At 34.9% G+C, this 21924-nt stretch overlaps 1 protein-coding gene across 2 annotated transcripts in view; it reads right to left on the bottom strand.

Annotated features, from left to right (window-relative positions):
• The window catches only part of LOC116161281 (synaptotagmin-7), a 650310-nt gene that overhangs the window by 326221 nt on the left and 302165 nt on the right, over nucleotides 1-21924 (bottom strand). The window lies entirely within an intron of this gene.

The following is a 21924-nucleotide window of genomic DNA, read 5'->3' as shown; positions in this document are numbered from 1 at the left end:
CGATATTGTGTATTGTATATAACCTCCAAGATAAATCATTGGGAATATGTGATGTTTTGTTTTATTACATACCTACATATCCTAATAACCTGTGAATATTAATACTTACAAATTGTATATGTAAAATAGTGATTGGTCAAGCCAAGAGCATGTTCTAAGAATATTGAGAAAAAAAAAATATATATATATATATATATAAAGTTCAAAGGGCTGTAACTTTTGATCTAGTAGTCCAATCGTGGAACTGTTTGAAATTATGGATTCTACGGGCCAAACTCTATAAGAAAATGTTTTTTCCCGGTCGATCTCAGACAATTTTTTTTTCCAGCCTCAAAAATAGGCAGTTCCTTTTTAACCAAAAATCGACTGCTCCAAAATTTCTCGGGAAAACACTTTTTCTCACTAATTTTGGTGCGTAGAATCCAAAACGATTCGTACTTTTTCGATCAGACCTCTCAATCAAAAGTTATGGACTAAATAAAAATTTCGACTATATATATATATATAAATAAAGTTCAAACGGCTGTAACTTTTGATCTAGTAGTCCAATCGTGGAACTGTTTGAAATTATGGATTCTACGGGCCAAACTCTATAAGAAAATGTTTTTTTCCGGTCGATCTCAGACAATTTTTTTTTCCAGCCTCAAAAAAGGCAGTTATTTACCTTCCTTTTTTACCGAAAATCGACTGCTCCAAAATTTCTCGGGAAAACACTTTTTCTCACTAATTTTGGTGCGTAGAATCCAAAACGATTCGTACTTTTTCGATCAGACCTCTCAATCAAAAGTTATGGACTAAATAAAAATTTCGACTATATATATATATAAATAAAGTTCAAACGGCTGTAACTTTTGATCTAGTAGTCCAATCGTGGAACTGTTTGAAATTATGGATTCTACGGGCCAAACTCTATAAGAAAATGTTTTTTCCCGGTCGATCTCAGACAATTTTTTTTTCCAGCCTCAAAAAAATGCAGTTATTTACCTTCCTTTTTTACCAAAAATCGACTGCTCCAAAATTTCTCGGGAAAACACTTTTTCTCACTAATTTTGGTGCGTAGAATCCAAAACGATTCGTACTTTTTCGATCAGACCTCTCAATCAAAAGTTATGGACTAAATACAAATTTCGACTATATATATATATATAAATAAAGTTCAAAGGGCTGTAACTTTTGATCTAGTAGTCCAATCGTGGAACTGTTTGAAATTATGGATTCTACGGGCCAAACTCTATAAGAAAATGTTTTTTTCCGGTCGATCTCAGACAATTTTTTTTTCCAGCCTCAAAAAAGGCAGTTATTTACCTTCCTTTTTTACCGAAAATCGACTGCTCCAAAATTTCTCGGGAAAACACTTTTTCTCACTAATTTTGGTGCGTAGAATCCAAAACGATTCGTACTTTTTCGATCAGACGTCTCTATCAAAAGTTATGGACTAAATACAAATTTTGAAAATATATATTGTTGTGAGACCTAACCTTAACTTCTGGAAATCCCACGATTTACCTCTAGCTAGCTCAGTAGTAAAAAAAAATGAAAACAAAATTTTTATCTGTATCTCAAGGTCCAGCTGGATTCTGCCACCCTACAGCATTCCAACAATGACATAAATCGGTGGCTTACCCAAATCCTTAAATTCCAATATGAAACTTTACCCCCAATTTAAACAACTTGAAACAAAGTAAGAGACGCCGACAATTACCTCTCCTTGACTCTAATAAACAAAACCTGGATTGCAATGACTGGTTTAATTTCAAACAAAAAATTGCGTAAATTTCCGTTTTACAAATCTTTACAATTTTAAACAAATAAATGACACACACAAAAAAAAAACAAATTACTCAAACATTACAAAAAAAAAACACGACAAAACAAACCACTAAACTACTACTTACATTTAAAATTAGTCCGAAAAAAACGTAATCCGATAAACAGAGGTAAACCGTACACAAACACGTGAACCAACCACTCAAACACCGACGTCTTCTCTCTTCGGGTACCCACAAATTATATTTAAAACTTCCGTGTTTCCGCAAAATAACAAAAAAAACAGGACGACGACAAACTTCTTAAACTTCTCAATAAATCTTCTTAAAACGGCAGACACAAAATTCTAATTAAAACCTGGATCCAACTACGCAGGAAAACTTCCACAAAATTCAAAAATAACGTAACCGAAGAAGCGCCGGTTGGCTTTGTAACGACCAAAAAGCCCCGCTCTCATCAAAAATTTTCTATTTAAGCCAAAAACCCTTCTCCTTTCTTCAACATCCCGTCCGCCAATCACGCGAAGCGTCGATTTTTCAACTTCTTGCTGAACGGCACGTACGCCCGGCAATTCTGCGAAGAACCTTATCTCTACTTCGCGCTATACCTCGTTAACGGCAAATAAAATTTAAAAAGAAATTTACATCGAAAAAAATTCTAGGAATAAACTAACAACAGAACACTTCTAAGAAATTGAACCAAAACTATAACATGAAATTTACGCAATTCCTGTCTCAAATTATTAATAACCCCCCCGGTTAATTAATTGAACTAAACAAAATTGTCACATCCAGACGCTCTATAATTTCTTTCAAGTTACAACTAAACAAAATAACACAACATTTTCCCCCTTTAAATTGAACACAAAAACACAAAATTACAATCCTCCCCTGACTATGAAAACAAAACAAAATATTGGAATTACAGGGTTTTTTTTTTTCAATTTACCAATTAACTTTAAAAAAAACTTCGGGACCTGCTTTAGGTATTCGGACACGATCGCCTAACACAGCTCCCTAGTCATTACTGAAACCCCGCACGGTGACGTCACCAGCTGAGCCTGAGAAATTTCAACATCCTAGTATAAAAATTTAAGAACTACCACTAATTTACTGTAACTCTACAACCCTTAGCTAACTATTCAAATGCCGGATAGATCGAACCATCTTCGGCGTTGTTTCAACCTAGGTCCGACCTATTCCAGCAGTAAACCTAACCTATCATCCCTAATCTAAAATTAAATCAAAAATCAAACTTTAAAATTTTACAACTTACTCATAGTCTCCATAATTATCATCGTATTTGTACAGCATACTTAAATGAAATTTACCCCTAATCCTATCTGAATCCCTAAAACGTAACTCATAACTATCCCCAAATCTCCTGTTTATAACATATGGCCCTTCATAAGGTAAAAGTAATTTCGCACTTAACTGCTTAGGGCCGTCAGCTACCCTTAATTTTTTTAACACAACCATATCACCCTCCCTAAATATAACTCTGTTTTTAATTTTATTATTTTCTTTAATTACATAACGTTCCTGTTTCCTCCTAACCTTCTCCCTAACTTTAATTAATTCCTGTTTTAATCTCTCCTCCCCCTCATCTATTTTTACCCATGGTCTTTCTGGAAAAATCCCAAACATTACATACGCCGGAGGTTTTTCGGTGACTGTAGAAGGGACCTCATTTATAAAACTTTCCACTTGCTTTGCATACCGCCCCCAATTTGTATGTGATTCTTTATACAATTTAATTCTCAGATATTTTATAACCTCCTGAATATAACGTTCCGAAGGATTTCCTTGCGGATGTCTAATAGAGCAAAAACCTAATTCTATTTCCCTATCTCTCAAAGCTAATTTAAATCTGTCATTATTAAAATAAGTTGCATTATCTGCAATTATTTTCTTAGGGCGTCCTACCTCCTCAATAAATTTATCCAACATCTGCACAGTTTTATCAGTTGTACACACAGGTACCAAATACAATTTTGTGAAACGAGAAAATAGATCAATTATTACCAAGATGTGCTTATTTTTACCACTTTTCACTAAATTACTTAAATAATCAATAGCTATAATTTGCAAAGGTTCATTAGTTCTAATAGATTTAACTTCATTTTGGTTTTTAAAATTTTTATACTTGCCCAAACTACACAAATGACATTTATTTACCATGGCCTTCATCACCCCTAAGTCTCTTTTACAATAAAAATTTTCTCTCATTAACAACCACCCTCTTCTAATCCCAATATGCCCGTATTTTAAATGAAAATACCGTCCCATTTCCTCACATAAATTCCTATCAATCACATATAACTCTTCTCCCCCAATTACTTTTATTAATAGCTCATCTTCTATTTTATACCCTCGATACCGCTGTTTTTCCCCAATTTTCTGCCTTAGGTTTTGCAATTCTTCCGCCTCCTGACTTTCTCTTATCCTCTCCACTGAAAATAAACCTGTATTCTCTGCCATATGATTGACTAAAATTTTAAACTCTATTTCCATTTCCTTCTCAGTTATCCCTTTCCTTGATAGCACATCTGCAATTAAATTATTCTTCCCTTTTATGTACTTTATCTCAAAGGAAAACTCTTGCAAGATTAAGCTCCAACGATAAATCCTGTTATTTGCAAAACGAGTCGTCATTAAATGTGTTAAAGCCCTATGATCAGTTTCAATTGTAAATTTTCTTCCCAATAAATAAAATTTAAGTTTGGTTACGCAATAAATTATCGCCAACATTTCCTTCTCCGAAACAGAATAGTTCAACTCCGGTCCTCTCAGAATTCTAGAAATGAAACAAATGGGTACTTCTACACCCCCCTGTATTTGAGCTAAAACCCCCGCGACCGCGTTATCTGAAGCGTCCGTTCGTAAAATAAATTCTTCATGGAAATCTGGGTGATATAATTTAATCCCATTGATCAATTCTTCCTTCAGCTTTCCAAAAGCCTCCTCTCTTTCTTTTGTCCATTTAAATTTTACCCCTTTCTTCAACAATTCGACCAACGGTACTGAAATCTCGGAATACCTGGGTACGAATTTTCTGTAATAATTCAACAAACCTAAAAATCCTCTTAGTTTGCGTACATTTGTAGGTGGTGGAAACTTCTTAATTTCTTCTAAACGGCTATTTTCAATTTCAAGTCCTTGTTGATTAATTTCAAAACCTAAAAATTTAACCTTCTCTTTTACAAATTCGCATATTTCTAGATGTAACTTCAACCCATTTTCATTTAACTTTTCTAAAATGGTGGTTACATGCTGCAAGTGTTCCTCTTCCGTATCGCTGAAAATGATGATGTCGTCCACATAATGTAAACAAAAGGTATCATATTGGTCCAAAATTTGTTGCATGGCCCGTACCAATGCTGCGCACGAGCTCGCCAACCCAAACGGCACCACCTTAAATTGAAACGTTGCTCCATCCACACTGAAACCTGTAAATTTCCTTGAATTTTCTTCTAAGGGTATCAACCAAAATGAATTTTGTAGATCTAACTTCGTAAAAATTTTGTTTTTCCCAATTTTTCCTAATAACGCCTCGATTTTCTGTGGAGATTCCAGTTGCGGTACAGTTCTCCTATTTAATTCCCGGGCGTCTAAACATAATCGCAATGTTCCATTTTTCTTTTTCACAATAACTAACGGGTTTATCACATTTGTACTTGCCCTCTCAATAATGCCATCTTCTATCATTTGTTTAAGAACTTCCCTTATTTCCTGCCGATAATGAAAAGGAACGGAATACGTTTGAATCTTCCCCAACCCTCGATCATCCACCTGAAGTGTATGCTGGTATCCTGCTGCCACTCGAATTTCCCTGTTAATTAAGTCTTTTTGTTGGTACAGTACTTCAGCAATTTTATCCTTCCATTCTTCTCGACAATTCAATCTCTCTTGAATTGTTTCTTTACTAATCTTCCGCTGCTCCACATGATTTATTTGCAAGCTTGCTTCTCGATTTTCTTTTTCTTTTTCATACTGCTCATTCATTTTCAAATTCGCTTTCCTTTTTCCAATCGTCACAGACCCCTCTTCAAAATTAATAATTCCTTTATGTTTTCTTAAAATATCCGCTCCGATTATGCAATCCATTTGCATCCCTGCTAAAACTAACATTTCATTTTCAATGTGCAAACCCTGTACTTCAAACCCTAAGATAAACTTTCTTTTTATTAAGGCGAAACTTTTCTGATTTGCCGTAGTTACCCTCATCCCCTTTATCATTATCGTGAACTTCTCTAATCTTCCTAGATTTTCTTTAATAAATTTTTCCGAGATTAACGAGATTTCAGCGCCGGTATCAATCATTGCGACCGCTGTTTTTCCTAAAATGTTAATGTCCAATTGCGGTAAAATGGTTAAAAAGGTTTCCTCCATATTATTTTCCGTACTACCGTCTTCAACTTTAATAAATTCTCTAGGATGGGAGTACACATAATTAACGATAGTACGGCTTCTTAAAAATCCTTCGGCGGTGCATGTACCTCGGCTGTAACCACCTGGATTTCGCCTTCATCCTTAACATTCTTATTTGTCTGTAAAATTTGGTTCACCTGCCTTTTTGCCTGTCCCTCCTTCTCCGTTATTCCCCGGTTCTCTCGGGATCCTCTCGCGAATTCCATCCGTCTTTCTTGCGCTCCCCGTTCCGGTTCTCGTCGATCCTCCCTCTGCTCTTTCCGGTATTCCTCCTCGTAAGTGTTCCTATTATTATAATCCCGGTTCTTCTCATACTTCCTGTTAAAATTCGAATTGTATTTGTTGAAATTGTTGTAATTGTAGTTGCTATTGAAATTCCTCTGTCCCAATTGTTGGTCCGCATATTCTCCGAACCGCCGATTTCCTCGATACTGATCCATGTATCCTTGTCTCGCATATTGGCGTCCTTGCTCCCGAATGACCGAATCGTAATTTGCGTCTTTTTCTTCATCCGCAGTATCGAATCTCTTCAATATTCGCAGGAATTCTTCGTATGTGTTGATATCGTCCTTAATTACCTTCTGAGATACATCCTCTTCATAATGTCTTGATAATCTCCTAATTAAAATGGACTCCGGCATCCCTGTTTGTAAATGCTTAAATTTCGCATAATTTTCCATTAGGTATTTCACTCGACTACCTAAATTCCTGTTATACTTTCCCAAATTTAATCGTTCAGCCGCTTTGTTCTGCTCCCATTGACCCCAATACTGCTTACAAAAATTCTTTTTAAATGTCTCGTAATCCGAAATTTTCTCTTCAATAGTGTCAAACCAAACTTGCGCTTCGTCCTTCAAGACACCTCTTATTAGATTTAACTCATCTACCTGGGTAAACTGCCTGCCGTATACCTGCCTATTGTTCATGATCGTCGCCTCTAGTAACTTCAAAAATAACATCGGATGGACTTTTTCCCCGCCGTCAAATTTCTCAAGCCGTTCCCGATCCCCTTTTAAATTTGCAACATAATGTACTCCTCCTGGAATCGGCCTTTTTTCCATTTCTTCCCGAATTTCTTTAAATTCTTTCTCACTGTTTTCATGACGAACCTGGACGACTTTTTCTAATCTACAGAAACCCCTCTCCACTTTCTGGAATTCTTGCTGCGTATAACTTGCCTCCATTCGAACCTGGTTTTCCACATCAGTCACCCTCTCATTCATCCCCTCCTGACGCTGGTGGAGTACGCTAACCTTTTCCCGGATGTCTGATCTTAACTTGTTAATCTCTGCTGCATTGTCATCATTTTTCTTCTCCTGTACATGCATTTCTATCCTTATCTGGTCCATTTCCTGGTTTACTTCCCTCATATATCCACGTACTTCCTGTCTGATTTCCTCCTTTAATTCCGCTTTTAATTCCGCATTCTGCGCTTTCATTTCTTCGCCCAAATCCTTCTTCAACTCTCTTATCGCTTCTATAAACACCGCAAAATTCGCTGCCTGAATAGATGACACTCCCATCGTGGACACCTCTTCTTTCTTCTCATCATGTACATCAATTGAACCAGGTATTATCTCCTCGCTAACTTCTGCTGGGACATCGATTCCAGTATCCCCTGTTGTCGCCATCTCTTCTTAACAACTTTAAACGTTCTTCTTGAATCAAAACCCTACTAATTACTACCAAACCTGTACCTACCCCCCCTGTACCTAATCCTATAAGAAAACTTCAATTACTTCAAATGTTACCACCTATCCTACAATTTTTCTCAGTAACTGTCTGGGTACCACAATCAATTTTACCCGTACGACAGAACCCCTAATCTGAATTTTCCTACAAAAAAAAATTTACCTACTTTCGCGTTTCCCTGAAATTGCCTCACGTTTTTGGGCGCCAAATTATTGTTGTGAGACCTAACCTTAACTTCTGGAAATCCCACGATTTACCTCTAGCTAGCTCAGTAGTAAAAAAAAAAAATGAAAACAAAATTTTTATCTGTATCTCAAGGTCCAGCTGGATTCTGCCACCCTACAGCATTCCAACAATGACATAAATAGGTGGCTTAACCAAATCCTTAAATTCCAATATGAAATTTTACCCCCAGATTTAAACAACTTGAAACAAAGTAAGAGACGCCGACAATTACTTCTCCTTGACTCTAATAAACAAAACCTGGATTGCAATGACTGGTTTAATTTCAAACAAAAAATTGCGTAAATTTCCGTTTTACAAATCTTTACAATTTTAAACAAATAAATGACACACACAAAAAAAAAAACAAATTACTCAAACATTACAAAAAAAAAACACGACAAAACAAACCACTAAACTACTACTTACATTTAAAATTAGTCCGAAAAAAACGTAATCCGATAAACAGAGGTAAACCGTACACAAACACGTGAACCAACCACTCAAACACCGACGTCTTCTCTCTTCGGGTACCCACAAATTATATTTAAAACTTCCGTGTTTCCGCAAAATAACAAAAAAAACAGGACGACGACAAACTTCTTAAACTTCTCAAATAAATCTTCTTAAAACGGCAGACACAAAATTCTAATTAAACCTGGATCCAACTACGCAGGAAAACTTCCACACAATTCAAAAAATAACGTAACCGAAGAAGCGCCGGTTGGCTTTGTAACGACCAAAAAGCTCCGCTCTCATCAAAAATTTTCTATTTAAGCCAAAAGCCCTTCTCCTTTCTTCAACATCCCGTCCGCCAATCACGCGAAGCGTCGATTTTTCAACTTCTTGCTAAACGGCACGTACGCCCGGCAATTCTGCGAAGAACCTTATCTCTACTTCGCGCTATACCTCGTTAACGGCAAATAAAATTTAAAAAGAAATTTACATCGAAAAAAATTCTAGGAATAAAATAAAAACAGAACACTTCTAAGAAATTGAACCAAAACTATAACATGAAATTTACGCAATCCTGTGTCTCAAATTATTAATAACCCCCCCGGTTAATTAATGAACTAAACAAAATTGTCACATCCAGACGCTCTATAATTGAACTAAACAAAATTGTCACATCCAGACGCTCTATAATTTCTTTCAAGTTACAACTAAAACAAAATAACACAACAATATATATATATCAAAAGCAGGTACATTGTCTTTTATAAAGAACACGAAGTAGAGCTTAAATAGAGCCTTACCTGTAGAAACTGTCCAAAAACGTTGTTCGGAGTATAGAGATAGTCCAGTAGTAGAAAATGCAAAATCTCTATTTTTTAAAACCCCTTTTTTGCTATTTTACAATGGATTCTATACTAAAAAATGGGGGCAATGTTTACTTATATCACACTATATCGTCGTTGGGTACCGTGTAGCAAGTAGTATATTATAATGTTGCAACCAACTATGATTTCCATTAGGATAAAAGTTCCAAAAGTATTTGAAATTCAATTTTTTGTACTCTTTTTCCTGATTACATTGGTGTATCACGTCCTATATTATATTATATGATTGTATCATAATTTTCAATACTTTGAAATGATATATTTCTGCCGTCAGCCATTTATTGCTTGGTATCGGCTGCCTTAGTTACCATGGATACAATCAACAAAACAAAATATCCATAAATCCATGGCCTACTATTTAAAAACAGTAAAAAATAAGGTTTTTAAGATTTTCATAGAGATATAGGTTGCAATCAGTGCAAACAGGAAAAGGAATGCAAAAAAGTTAAGATATACTGAGTGTTGCATTTAAAAAATACCAAGTTTAGGTCAAAACGTTTCTTTACTACGCTAGCAGCTTTTACCTTTTTTCTATCTTACATGGGTAGTAACATGTGATAACATACCAAAAAAAAAAACTTTTCGTTTTCACCCTCTATACCAGAAACAAACGTATCTGGACTCATTCTCGGTTTAGTTCCTACTTACAGTTAGTGTTGCTGTGAAGAGTCAATTTTGATGTCATCTACTAAATGCTCTTCAAGATCTCACATTTATCTGTGGTTATAAAGCTCAATTGTCGGCCAAAATCCGAATGGGTTACTTATAACTCTGCTGCTATCTTATTATGAAGTATTATTGCAACGTGAGGGATATAAATAATACTACTACAGTTTATTTTAGTAATTATGATTTATTGATAGTTACTTAATAAGAAAGAGATAATTCAGTGGTAAACAGACGTTATAGTGACTGACCCGAGTAACTGGCGCTTTGTTGTTACGTTGATTTACCAATTAATTATCTACTTTGATATTTCAAGCTCTATGTTTTGATTAAATTTTAATTTGCACCTCTGAAGCTTATTTAATCAACTTTTCTTCTCCTATTACCGTTGTCGAATTTAAAGGAAGGAACATGCTTAAGAGCAGGCACGTCAATAAACATTGAACACTTTTTGTTTGGCACGTAGGCTCTTGTTTACGTAAATTTGTAATCTTCTTACAGCATGTGATGTTTATAAGTATTGCACCATTAGGTTAATAAAATGTTGTCCTCTTACGATATTTATGGTTTCTGAACAGTAACAACAATATTGTCTTTTACAAACATCAACAAATGGACGATATCAAAACAAGGGTGACAGCTTTCTCGTCTATTTCAATAGCTCTTGCAACCCTTATTTCTTGACCAGTTCGAGAATATCATTCTTGTTGGTTTAGGGATCAGTCTACAGTTGGTAAGAAAAATCCTTTGATCAAATGTCCTTCAATCTCATTTCCAAATTACAACTTTTGCTTTCGGCAGCTAAATTTATTTATCGAAATCGAAACTTATGTAAACTAAGCTGAGTGCCAGACTAAACCCCAGTTTCATCTACATCATTTTTATAAAGACAAATGAACTACAAGGATGATAAAATAATGATAGAATCCTAAAAGTGAGGAAAGCCCATTTAAAACAAATGGAATAATACTAGCACCTCATTCGTCCTGACAAGGTCGCAGGATTCTGCAGTTTTTCCGGTATTTTTCGAACGGAAAAATATGTTGTATAATATGTAAACGCGATCTAATCAATGACGGAGATGACCTTATGGATTATGTTTGCGATGTATTAGGAAAAATTGTAATTCACCCAACTTAGTTGATTACTTCAATGGAAATGGTAAAAAATTAGTATTTTGAGATTATGGTGTACATGTTTTTGTACTAAATTTTACGCGCACTCATTCAGTATAACCGTTGAGTGAAGGATCTAGTCACTCAACGGTATAACACAATCATTAAAAAATGGCATGAAACGATAAGAGAAAAAAAAACGAACGTGCAAACCATAATTTATAAATCGTTTTTGTACACACAAGCGGATATGAGTCTGTAATTTTTTGCAGTAATTAAATAATGGGATGAGGTATCCCGAAAGCAAATAATTTATTGAATTATGTAAAAACGCCAGTCTTTGTTAGCAACTGCTCTTGTGCAACTCCTGCCGATTGTAAGTACAAATTTCATTAACACTTATCAGTCCTTCGAGCGGCGCTTCCGCAACGACGCTAGTCGTACGTGCACGTGCCCATTGTGCAAAATTATTCACTGAAATACGTCTTTAAACTCGTGACGCATTTGGATGTATTTATTACGGTGTAGATTGATGACGTTGATTCGCTTCCTACTTGTATAAAATTGGCGTAACGTGCCAAATTTACTGATAAGTGAATAATTAAATTAACTGATTGTAGGCGTTAGAATGTTGGCCTCTTTGCTTTTTTACACTCACTGATAACTGCACGACAGTAAAATGCGCCGTCATTTAGTTTAATTATTTTTGGCACAAATCCATTGTGGTATTTTGGAAAATTGAAAAACGCAGTTTATGCATAATGTACCTACCTGTATAATTAAGAGACGTACCTTGTCTCAGTTGTCATTACAAAATCGCTTCCTTTAAAATGATGGATGCGCCAGGCGCTGGCACAGTATCTCTCCAAATGATTATGATGGAGACGGCTGTTTTCGTAGGTGAAAAATGATGTTTACGAGCCGACTTTTAAGTGGGTGGTCAGTGTCACCCAAACAAAAAGAGCGTAGTTTTTCCTGAATATCTTCAACAAATTATCTTGGCAAACTTACAAAGCCGAATTTCAAAACATTTAACTTATCAGCTTGCGGTTCTTTGAGCCGCCATATTTAAATTTTGTGCTTCAGGATTGGGTGTAGGTACTTCCTTGGCGTTCGCTTTCAGCTTCCATAGGAAGTTCACTCGGCAGAATTTCAACATATTTGACCTTTATGTAATTTTCCTAATGTTCTCAAATACTTTTCCAAGTCGTCATGACTTTGATTTCTTCATACTATCAATATTTCTAACTGTTAAATATGTTTCTATCAACCTTTTAACAATGTCTTCACTTTGTAGTAAAGTGTCTTCACCACCAACCGCAAGAATGAATATGTACTAACAACCTTTAGCCTGTAAAAATTTCTTTCGTGTCTACAATTTTTGTTCTCTACTTATTCCACCACCAACACCAAAAATGTCAGCACAGAATCATAGTACAGTCAAATTAGATCAAATTTCCACGAATAGCGGAAGTAATTGAAAGAAAGCTGAAAATTGGTATAGAGGTACTGTAACGTTTCCGTTTACATTTAAATTAAAATTCCCGCTAAATATGAAAATTTAAACTCAAGGTAACCAACAATAAGAATTTTGACAAAGGTAACTGGTAAGGGTCAAGGGGTTATCGAATGTGGAGAGGATAGACGTGATTGAGCGTATGAAAAATGGTTGTTAGATGATGGATGCTTGAATGAATCCCAGAATATTGTTGTAATCCTGTAAGAAATTCAAAATTAATTAAATTGATTGATACATTTACTACAAACATAAACTAAGTAAGTAATTATTTGATGGTAATTCTTTTATAACTCTCAAAATTCCGTTTCAGATTTTAGATCCATGCCATACATATGTGATATTTGAAATTATATGAAATTCCTTTTAATTAACAAATAAACCCAATAACATTTGGTAAGAAGAAGTGTATAAGCAAAAACTTATTTTAATAATAGGTACCTAATTTATTTTAGGGTTTATTTATTCCCTATTTATTAAATAGTTAAAATACCAATTTGGATCATCGTATAATCTACCCTTAATTTACCAAGTTTGACCAATACCTATTTACCTCTGGAGCCGGAATCCACATCAGAATCTCATCCAACACCGTCGTTTGGTAACCTTCACCGAATCCTAAAACAATAAAAAAATAGAAATCAATTTGGAGTAAGGTCAGAAAAACTGTTTATAATTTAAACTCACCTCATTAATCATCCAACACAAAACATATTGTGAAGTAATCACGACATACGCAATCTGTAAGAGATCTCCGGTAAAACCCCACAACACCCACTCAAACATTCACCTCTTTTTCATTTCTAGTAGTCCTTAAAAAAAGAAAATATTATATTAAGAAAAATAATATTGACGAACCAGTTATTATTTTAGCGAACATTAAAGAATCAATTATTTGTGTCAATGGTTTATTTCCTATAGTTCTAGGACTGGGTTTTTTTATTAATCGTACCCTAATTTGTCCAACGCAACCCTGGCGCCCTAATAATCCTTATGCTCTCCGGTTTTGAGCCGAGTGAAGGGGTATCGGTCCAACATTGTATGAACCATTGCCATACAGTTTTCTTACCAGATAGTTTGCTTCTTGATTGATTTATTTTGTTGTCCATTTAACGACTGACCGTATTTACGTTACCTCTTCATGAACCTATCGAATTGGTATTTTTGCCAATACGAAAAGGTTATAGTACATTAGGGCTTGTAGTCGAACATACTAAAAGTCGGGACCAAAACTCCAATGGCTCGAGCCGCCATCTTGGAAAAAAGGTGCTCCAAATCACTTTTTCGCTGATATCTCGGTAACCGTGCATTCTAGCAAGTAAAGTTTCATATAAAAAAAGAAAGATAATAAAATTTTGTATAAAATAGATGGTATGCACTTTTTTGTATTTTCGTTATTTACGTCTATATTCCACATTGAATATAGAGCATAATCTTTTTTCAGATGTAGATGCATTACCTCCCATCTGGAACTGTTGGTTGGGTACATTTAACCAATTTTGGAAGGGGAGCCAAACTTTCTCTCATAACTTCCACTTTTGTGACGTCATCAAATTCGAAGCTACCGTTACACGGGAATAGTGCCGTATCTCTATAACTACTTCTCCGATTGTTGCCATCTTAGAAAGATAATTAAAAAAACGGAACACATGATATTAGAACACTTATTTACGTTAAAGATCACCGTTACTGAGACAAGAAAACCTACCGACAAGGCGAATTTCAAGTAATTATTTAGAATTAGTAGAGGAATCGCTAGAGATATAGTAATCATTTATATTAAATAAAATATAGTGCGTTTTCTACCCTTTTTAACGAGTCTAAGAACAATAATTACCGAAATATGACATCTATTATAGTTAGGGAATGCAATCCCGCAACAAAATCTCAATCCCGGTATTTGCGGGATTGTTAGATGTTAATCCCGTGGGATCCCGGTATTTACGGGATCCCGCAAAATTTTAAATAAATTGGCAAATAAGCAATTCTGTGTGGTTAACTTCTGTATTAAAATAAATCGCTAATTATTACAATATTTAACAAAAAAGTACCTTTAGCCTAACTTAGAACTCAAAAAAACCTCACCTGTAAAGCACAAAAAGGTGAACTTCTAAAGTGCCTCAAAAATTATAGTATATTTTTAACGAAAAAAGTTTAACAATTATTTAAAAAATAACTTCTCCGTTATGCGTTTCATTAACAAAGTAAACAGAATCGTCCGCTTGGTCGACAAATTCCACAGTCCCGCAAATCCCGCGGGATCCCGCTCCATTTATGTGCGGGATTAATCCCGCAAGAATGCTGCGGGATCCCGGTATTTCGGGATCCCGCGATCCCGGTATTGCATTCCCTAATTATAGTAAATACCAAAGAATAGGAGTCCGTCTCGGATATAATAACCCCTAAAGCGGATCTAAAAAAGCGACAGACCATCTCGGTTTGACCCTACGGGGTCATTGGATTGATCCATTTTCAATGGGCTTGTTACATGTAGGTCAACCAGGGACTGGCCAGTCGAGCGATCGGGAGATTTCCCGATGGGCCGGTATAAATGTCAACTGATGGGCCGCCAAAAACAATTTATTAACATTATTTTCTGTCTTTTCTAGCACAGTAAGTGTAGATGAGATTTGTGCGTAATTTCAGGAACATTCTATACTGCGGTACAGAGGCCAAGCCGTCTGTACCGTGGTAAACAATGTATTTACGCACCATGGTAATTTCTTGGAACCAATTTTATTGTTAAAAAAATTCGACCCATTGCTAAATTCACATATCAACAGCGTCATTTGTGAATAACAAAGAAAGAGCATCCGGGAAAGCCAAGACGAGGACAATCAAAACCAACGGTCAATATAATTACACAATAATACAAAATTTAAGTAATAAAACGTCAAATTTCAGAACAAGTTATCAAGGCAAAATTATATACCCCTTGATACTGCTCAAGACATTAAAGAGACTATTTCTGTAGAACTAATGTTAACCCGCGACTCCCAATAAAATTCTAAAAAACGGGCCGATAAATACTTTCCCCGGGCCGCTTAAAGGTTACCACTCCGCCTCTGAGGTCAACTGTGCAAAGTTTGAACCGAATCGGTCCAAGCGTTTGGCAGTTAAGTTTTATTGCTGATCTTTTTAATTTGTATAGGTATGCAAGAGTTGACCGTATCTAGGATTTTTATTTCCCTGAATAGGGTTGCCTAGACTTCGTTGCCCGTCCCTAACTGCGTGGAGGTCCCTGCAAAAATTTTAATTTAATGTTTCCTTTCCAATATATTGCTTTAATTTGACTTTCTGACTTCTGACTTCCAAATAATCCCCTTGAATTTTTGCTTAAACATTTTTTTCCAAGTGGTCACGTTATTATATTTTTGTGTCAAAAGTTGTTTTATATTCGTTTCGTTTATTTATGAAATTTTCGCAGTCGTATATTAGATGATGACCGTAGTTATAATGTAGGTAGTTCCTCTATTCGGAACTCAATTCTTCCACTGTACTATTTCTTTTATGTTTATCTATCTTTGTCTGAATTTGTCCAATCGTTTTGCCAATTGTTTAAATATTCTTATTTTTATAGTTAGGTATTATTTACTTTTTATTGGTTGCTTCATTAAGTTTAAAAGCTATCGTCGGATGATTATAAATAATCCTTCCTTAATTTTCTCTTCTCATATTCATTGGATTGAATTGTCCTATTTGCAAATTGAATATCTAAATGCTTTCCTATAGTAAAATTTTGTTCTTTTAGTTGTATTCTAATATTTATAGGCATTACGCCTGCCATTGTTGTTAATGCAGTCTTTCCTGTGTAATGATGCCTAGATATTTAATTTTCTCGGCCATTGTAATTTGTTGTTTTGCTTTTCCTTTGTAATTCTTTGGTATTTGTTCGCGTAACATGTTGTTCGATTTTCTAGATGGCTATATAACTATCACATTTTCATTTTTTAATTCAAACATGATTGATGGCCGCCATAAATTATCAAAGGTTCCCTTTATGTCAATTGTTATTGCCAAGACGTATTTTTTATTTGATTTTTTTTACTATATTAATAAGTTCCATGATGGTGTCTTCTGTTGATTCTCCCCACTGAATCCAAATTGCTTGTTATTTAATTAAGTTTCTTTTCCTAATTTGTAATTTATTCTATCAATTATTAGTTTTCCTAGAATCTTTCCGAAGCAGTTCAGTAACATTATTGGCCTATAATTGGAGGGGTCCAAAAAATGTCAATGATCACCTGCCTTCTTCGGAAAATATCCATTTTTTAGACAGGCATTGTAAATCCTTTTTACCATTTTCGTATATGTGGATACATTTTTTTAATGATTTCTACATTTATTTATCCTTTTGTTTATAGACCGCATTTTTAATTTCACTGTGTTCAAACTTCATGATTTTCAATTGGGGTTTCAAAAAATTCTCAATTCCTCCCCCGAAATTGCACATTCTTTTGGATCTTTTTATCACGGAATTGCACTCGGGTAGGGCGTTACCGTACTCTTCCCATGTCTTCAGAAATAATCACTGACTCACATTTGGCATCCCATTAAAAGTTTTTATTTTTTTCAGGAAGGCAGCGTAGAATTCATGATTCATTTGTAGTGAATTTTCCTAGCCATTCTGATTTGATTTCCATTATATTTTGGGAACCTTTGATTTTTGTAATGGCTTCCATTTTTTTTATACTTCTTGATTTTATTTAGAGTCTGTCGAATAAGAATTCTCGTTTTAAATTTCTGTTGTCGATAAGTAACTTCAAGCGCTGATCTTTGAGCGATGATATTCTCAAAAATCTTAGCAATTGCACTGGTAATTAAATTAAAAAGGATAGATCGAGAGATTTTTTTAAAATTCTATACTTTGTAATTGACGTTCGACCCCAATCCTTTTTAGTTTTAGCCTGTAATTTTGACCAAATATTTTTTTTACGTAACAGTGTCAATCTGGAATCGACTTCAAATAGTCACATATCTATACCAAAAGACTTCATCTTACAAGTGATTAGTCGATTGAACCTTTCACTATAATTTTTGGCACAAGAATTGCATTATAGATTGAGTCGTTGCTGGTTCATTCGCAATTGTCACAACCCAATGTCCTTCCTATAATCGATTCTTGATTTTATTTGCTTATATTTTTTGTTCATATTAAATACCCATCAAACTCAAAACCTTTATTACTTAAAGTCTTTTGCAATAGAAACATTAAGCTCGTTATTTGTTAATTTCATCCAACTTATATAAACGAATGGTTCCATGGGATATTAAAAGACCACCTTGATGCTAGGTGTCTATTTGTTGACTTTTTATTCGATGTTCCATACGTCATACATTTACATTGCCAATTGCGTGAAGGTGTTTTTTGAATGTGGAAGGTGAAATATGTTTCCTAATGGTCCTCTATTGAATACTTACATTCCTTTTCTAAAATATACTTGATTTGCTTAATAAAAAAGGACAAGAACTGACATTGTATCAGAAAACGTAACTAAGGTATTTGTTTACAACTACATATTATATTATTTACATTTGGGAATCTTTACTTTTAACCAAAAGACGAGATAAAAGACAGAGACGGGAATAATTTAACATTTTATTTGTCAAACAAACATGTTTACAATCTGCGGGGTAAAAGTATTGACCCTTTGCTCTAAACTGAAAAAATTATTGTACGATGGAAATGTTCATATTTCGGAGATGCCTTTTTCGAAATATTTCAGCCCCTCGTGTAAGTAGGTACTGATTTAAACACAATTATTTTTTGTATGGGTGGCATTCATACAACTTTTTTTTTCAAACGCCATCAAAAATGGAGAAAATAGTGCTCAATTATTTTTCTCGAATGTCACCAGCGGTTAAAAACAGTTTAACTTTGTTGCCATGGTGACCACCAAGTCATGGCCATACACGGTTTCAGTGAACTATCATCGGTTTTTGCGAAATCTTCAACTACTGGCACCTCTATTCTCCATTGAAGTGCCTGTCAATTGGCGTTGGATTATTACCATTACCGGCGCTAAAATGAATAGATACCCGAATTATTACATTACAATTGGCAAAGGATGCCATGGCTCAGTAATCATCAAATAAAAGATCAAACACTTATTCCAACAGTCATGCTTGCATAATGCTTTTGGTGTTTTACATGCATATACGCAAATTGAACAATTGTCCTCTTTTCGAGAACACGCCGCCGCCGCCAAAACCATAAAGTTTTTTTACGATATTTATAAATTAACGACAATTCTATAATTACGTTTTATTACAGATTCCGAACTATCCGGTCTGTCTCATCTCGGTAAGTACCCATATTTATAGATAATATAATTTAAAATTAACGACCAATTAAGATCGCTGCACTCCATTAATCAATAAGCTTGCTAAGAAAAAAAAATCACCCATTACTCGGTTAGTTGATCGTGATGCAATCTCTTCTATATAATGGACGGTTATAAACAAATGATTTTTGCAGCCTTGGATACAATAAAGTGTAATTTGTGATATTACATGACATCACGTTTTCTCTTAGAACGCTCATGATTGTAAAGGAAAATAAAGTGGAAATGCGATAAGGTAATCTGCATTAGAAATACGAAACGTCTGATCAGTTCAGAAATCGCGGGGCAAAATCTCCGACATTCACGCGTGGTTACTCAATGAGTCAGCGCCGTTTTCGAAATATGGCTCAAAAACCTTAACAGGGCAGGAGGCTCGCGCCCATTAATTAAAATTACGATTATCGCACGTTTTTGATAACGAAATTATGCAATGTTGTAACAGGCCAAAAGTAAAGGTTAAGGCCAATAGCAATAACCGATTAAAAATGTATAAGCGACCAAAAACCTTGTCCTTTAAATTACAATTTTGTTTGAGTCGGTCGATATTTATTTTTAGAACGTTTTTTTTTGCAATAAATCTGGTGAAGTATTTTTTTTTATAAATCACGTTGAGGTGTAGCAGTGTGTGTGGAAATGGCGAAAATAATTTGATGCTTCGTGCCTTTTGGAAGAAAAGGTTGCGATTTCGACCTCGCGTGTCTAGGGTATATTTTATGAATTACTCCTACTGCATTGACGTAAAAAGGCCGTGAACTTGCCCTTACTACTGACATTAGCGTAGAGTTGATCTAATCGATTCATGTTCACTTTTTAGGGTGTTTTTTACCAGTTTCCAAATGAACCGGCTGGATTGGCACGCGTAAGCACTGGAAGGAAAGCTTACTTTATGGAATTGCATTACTATATTGATTACAACAAATTAACTTAATCATTTATTCGAATTTAATTATTGCAGTTACAATTGAAATGTGAGAAATAATATTCCAGTAAAAGCGGTGCTATAAATAATCATTTGTTTTCTGTATTCCAGAAAGCCATTTAATAAACCTGATAAACAGCAACGGCAAAATTAAATAATAAATCAATTCTGCTCATTTGTTCTTTCAGTAATAAATACGATCAATTTCCTTTCAAAATAAGGCATAATATCAGAACGTGGTATTTTCCCTGTGAAAATGCTAATGGGAAAGTAATTCCAATTTTAAAAACGCCCATGTGACCACCAGGGGTGGGATTACAGACAAGCTGAGTAGGTTAAAAAGTAGGGCGACCAAAAAAACAGGGAGTCAAATTTATTGCGATTGACGAATATAAAAATCTTCTTGAAAATTTGATTTGATCAAAAGAAATAAATAAAATAGCCAATATATGTGCACTAGAAGTGATATGGCGTCCATAAGAAATAAGCAACAGTGGCCTGTAGCTTCTCTAGCGTTTTATGGAACTTGCGAAAACAGAGTCAGATACTTTGAAAAAGGTGCCCATGGTAGGTGCTAACGGGAACCGTCCATTTCCGACCGCTTAAGCTAGGGAAAATGCAAACGAAATTTGACATTTTCAGTTTTTCGTTGATATCTCAGTTATTTTTACAGATTTTTAAAAATTCCAAATGCGTCTTTTTTAGTCACAAAAAGGGGCAACCTACATCGTATCTCGTTACGGAGATCCACGAATTTGAGCCACGCTGTACAGATTCCAATTTGGCAATTAATGCCGAGATATTTTCGAAAAATGTAATCTTTTAGTGTTATTTTTAGTGATACATGCATTTTTGAAATAAGAAAAAAATGCTCTATCAAATGGCATAAAAAATAAAAATAACTTCCATAAGAAAAAACGAAGTTGATGATAGTTAACTGGAGACGAAACGTTAGACTTAAAAATGTAAAACTAGCACCTTGTAGAGGGAAAAAAAGTGGGCATAATACTGTGATTTATTTTGAAATATGTTTTTAAATAATATCAGTAAAAAATAAAAACGATTTTGCAAAATTTAGTTTTTTTCATGATATCTCCGAAAGTAGTTGGAATTTTTTCAGTGTCAAAACTGCATTTTGTTAAGCATCAAAATACGCAACTGCCAAATCTCTTACGGTTTCCGAGATCCCCGTGGTGTTTGATTAACGGCCGGTAATATAAAGCATACTTATTTTTTACTTTTTATATGTTATTTTGCCTTTATTTTTAAGTGGGCGGGGTTTCAGCCGAGGCTGCTCTACCAACCCAACCCACTATACATTTACAAATATCCATGCCCGAACCCGGATTCGAACCAGGGACCCTGTACCGCAGTCGAGCTTCCACTGAACTGCGCTACACGGGCCGGCTTACTTAACTAATCTTGTCAGCCGACATTGTTATTTGAAAAAACATCCAATCACAATCACCTTAAAAACATTGTTAGTTTTATAAAAAAATCGAATATGCATTTACAAAAATTAGTAGGTTTGAGCTTTAAAAAATTTTACACCAAAACTTTACACGATTTAATCGGGGAGGTTCTAGTTTGAGTTTAGCATATGTAAACTTCGCATTACGAAAAGTTACCCCTTAAAAAACGGAGGATTCTTACATTTATTTATTATCCCTCTCTTGTTCTGGGCCCTCAACAGGCTTGCGCCCAATTACAGAGTGACCCGCATAATGATTTTTAGAGTTGATACAAACCCCATTCAAAACTTGCAGTACAGCAAACGCCCATGGGAATTCTGTCCGTCGGTTTGTAATCTAAGCTTTGGTATACGTAAAATGCAACGTTTGGTTAAGATATTAAGCAAGTATACATTGTGCATAAATCTTATCCAGAAAAGCGCATTTTTTTAAGTATGCTTT

This window comes from Photinus pyralis, unplaced genomic scaffold, assembly GCF_008802855.1.
Source record: "Photinus pyralis isolate 1611_PpyrPB1 unplaced genomic scaffold, Ppyr1.3 Ppyr1.4_LG10, whole genome shotgun sequence".
NCBI lineage: Eukaryota > Metazoa > Arthropoda > Insecta > Coleoptera > Lampyridae > Photinus > Photinus pyralis.
Note: the sequence above shows the minus strand (reverse complement) of the source record. Positions and strands in the feature narration are given on the sequence as shown.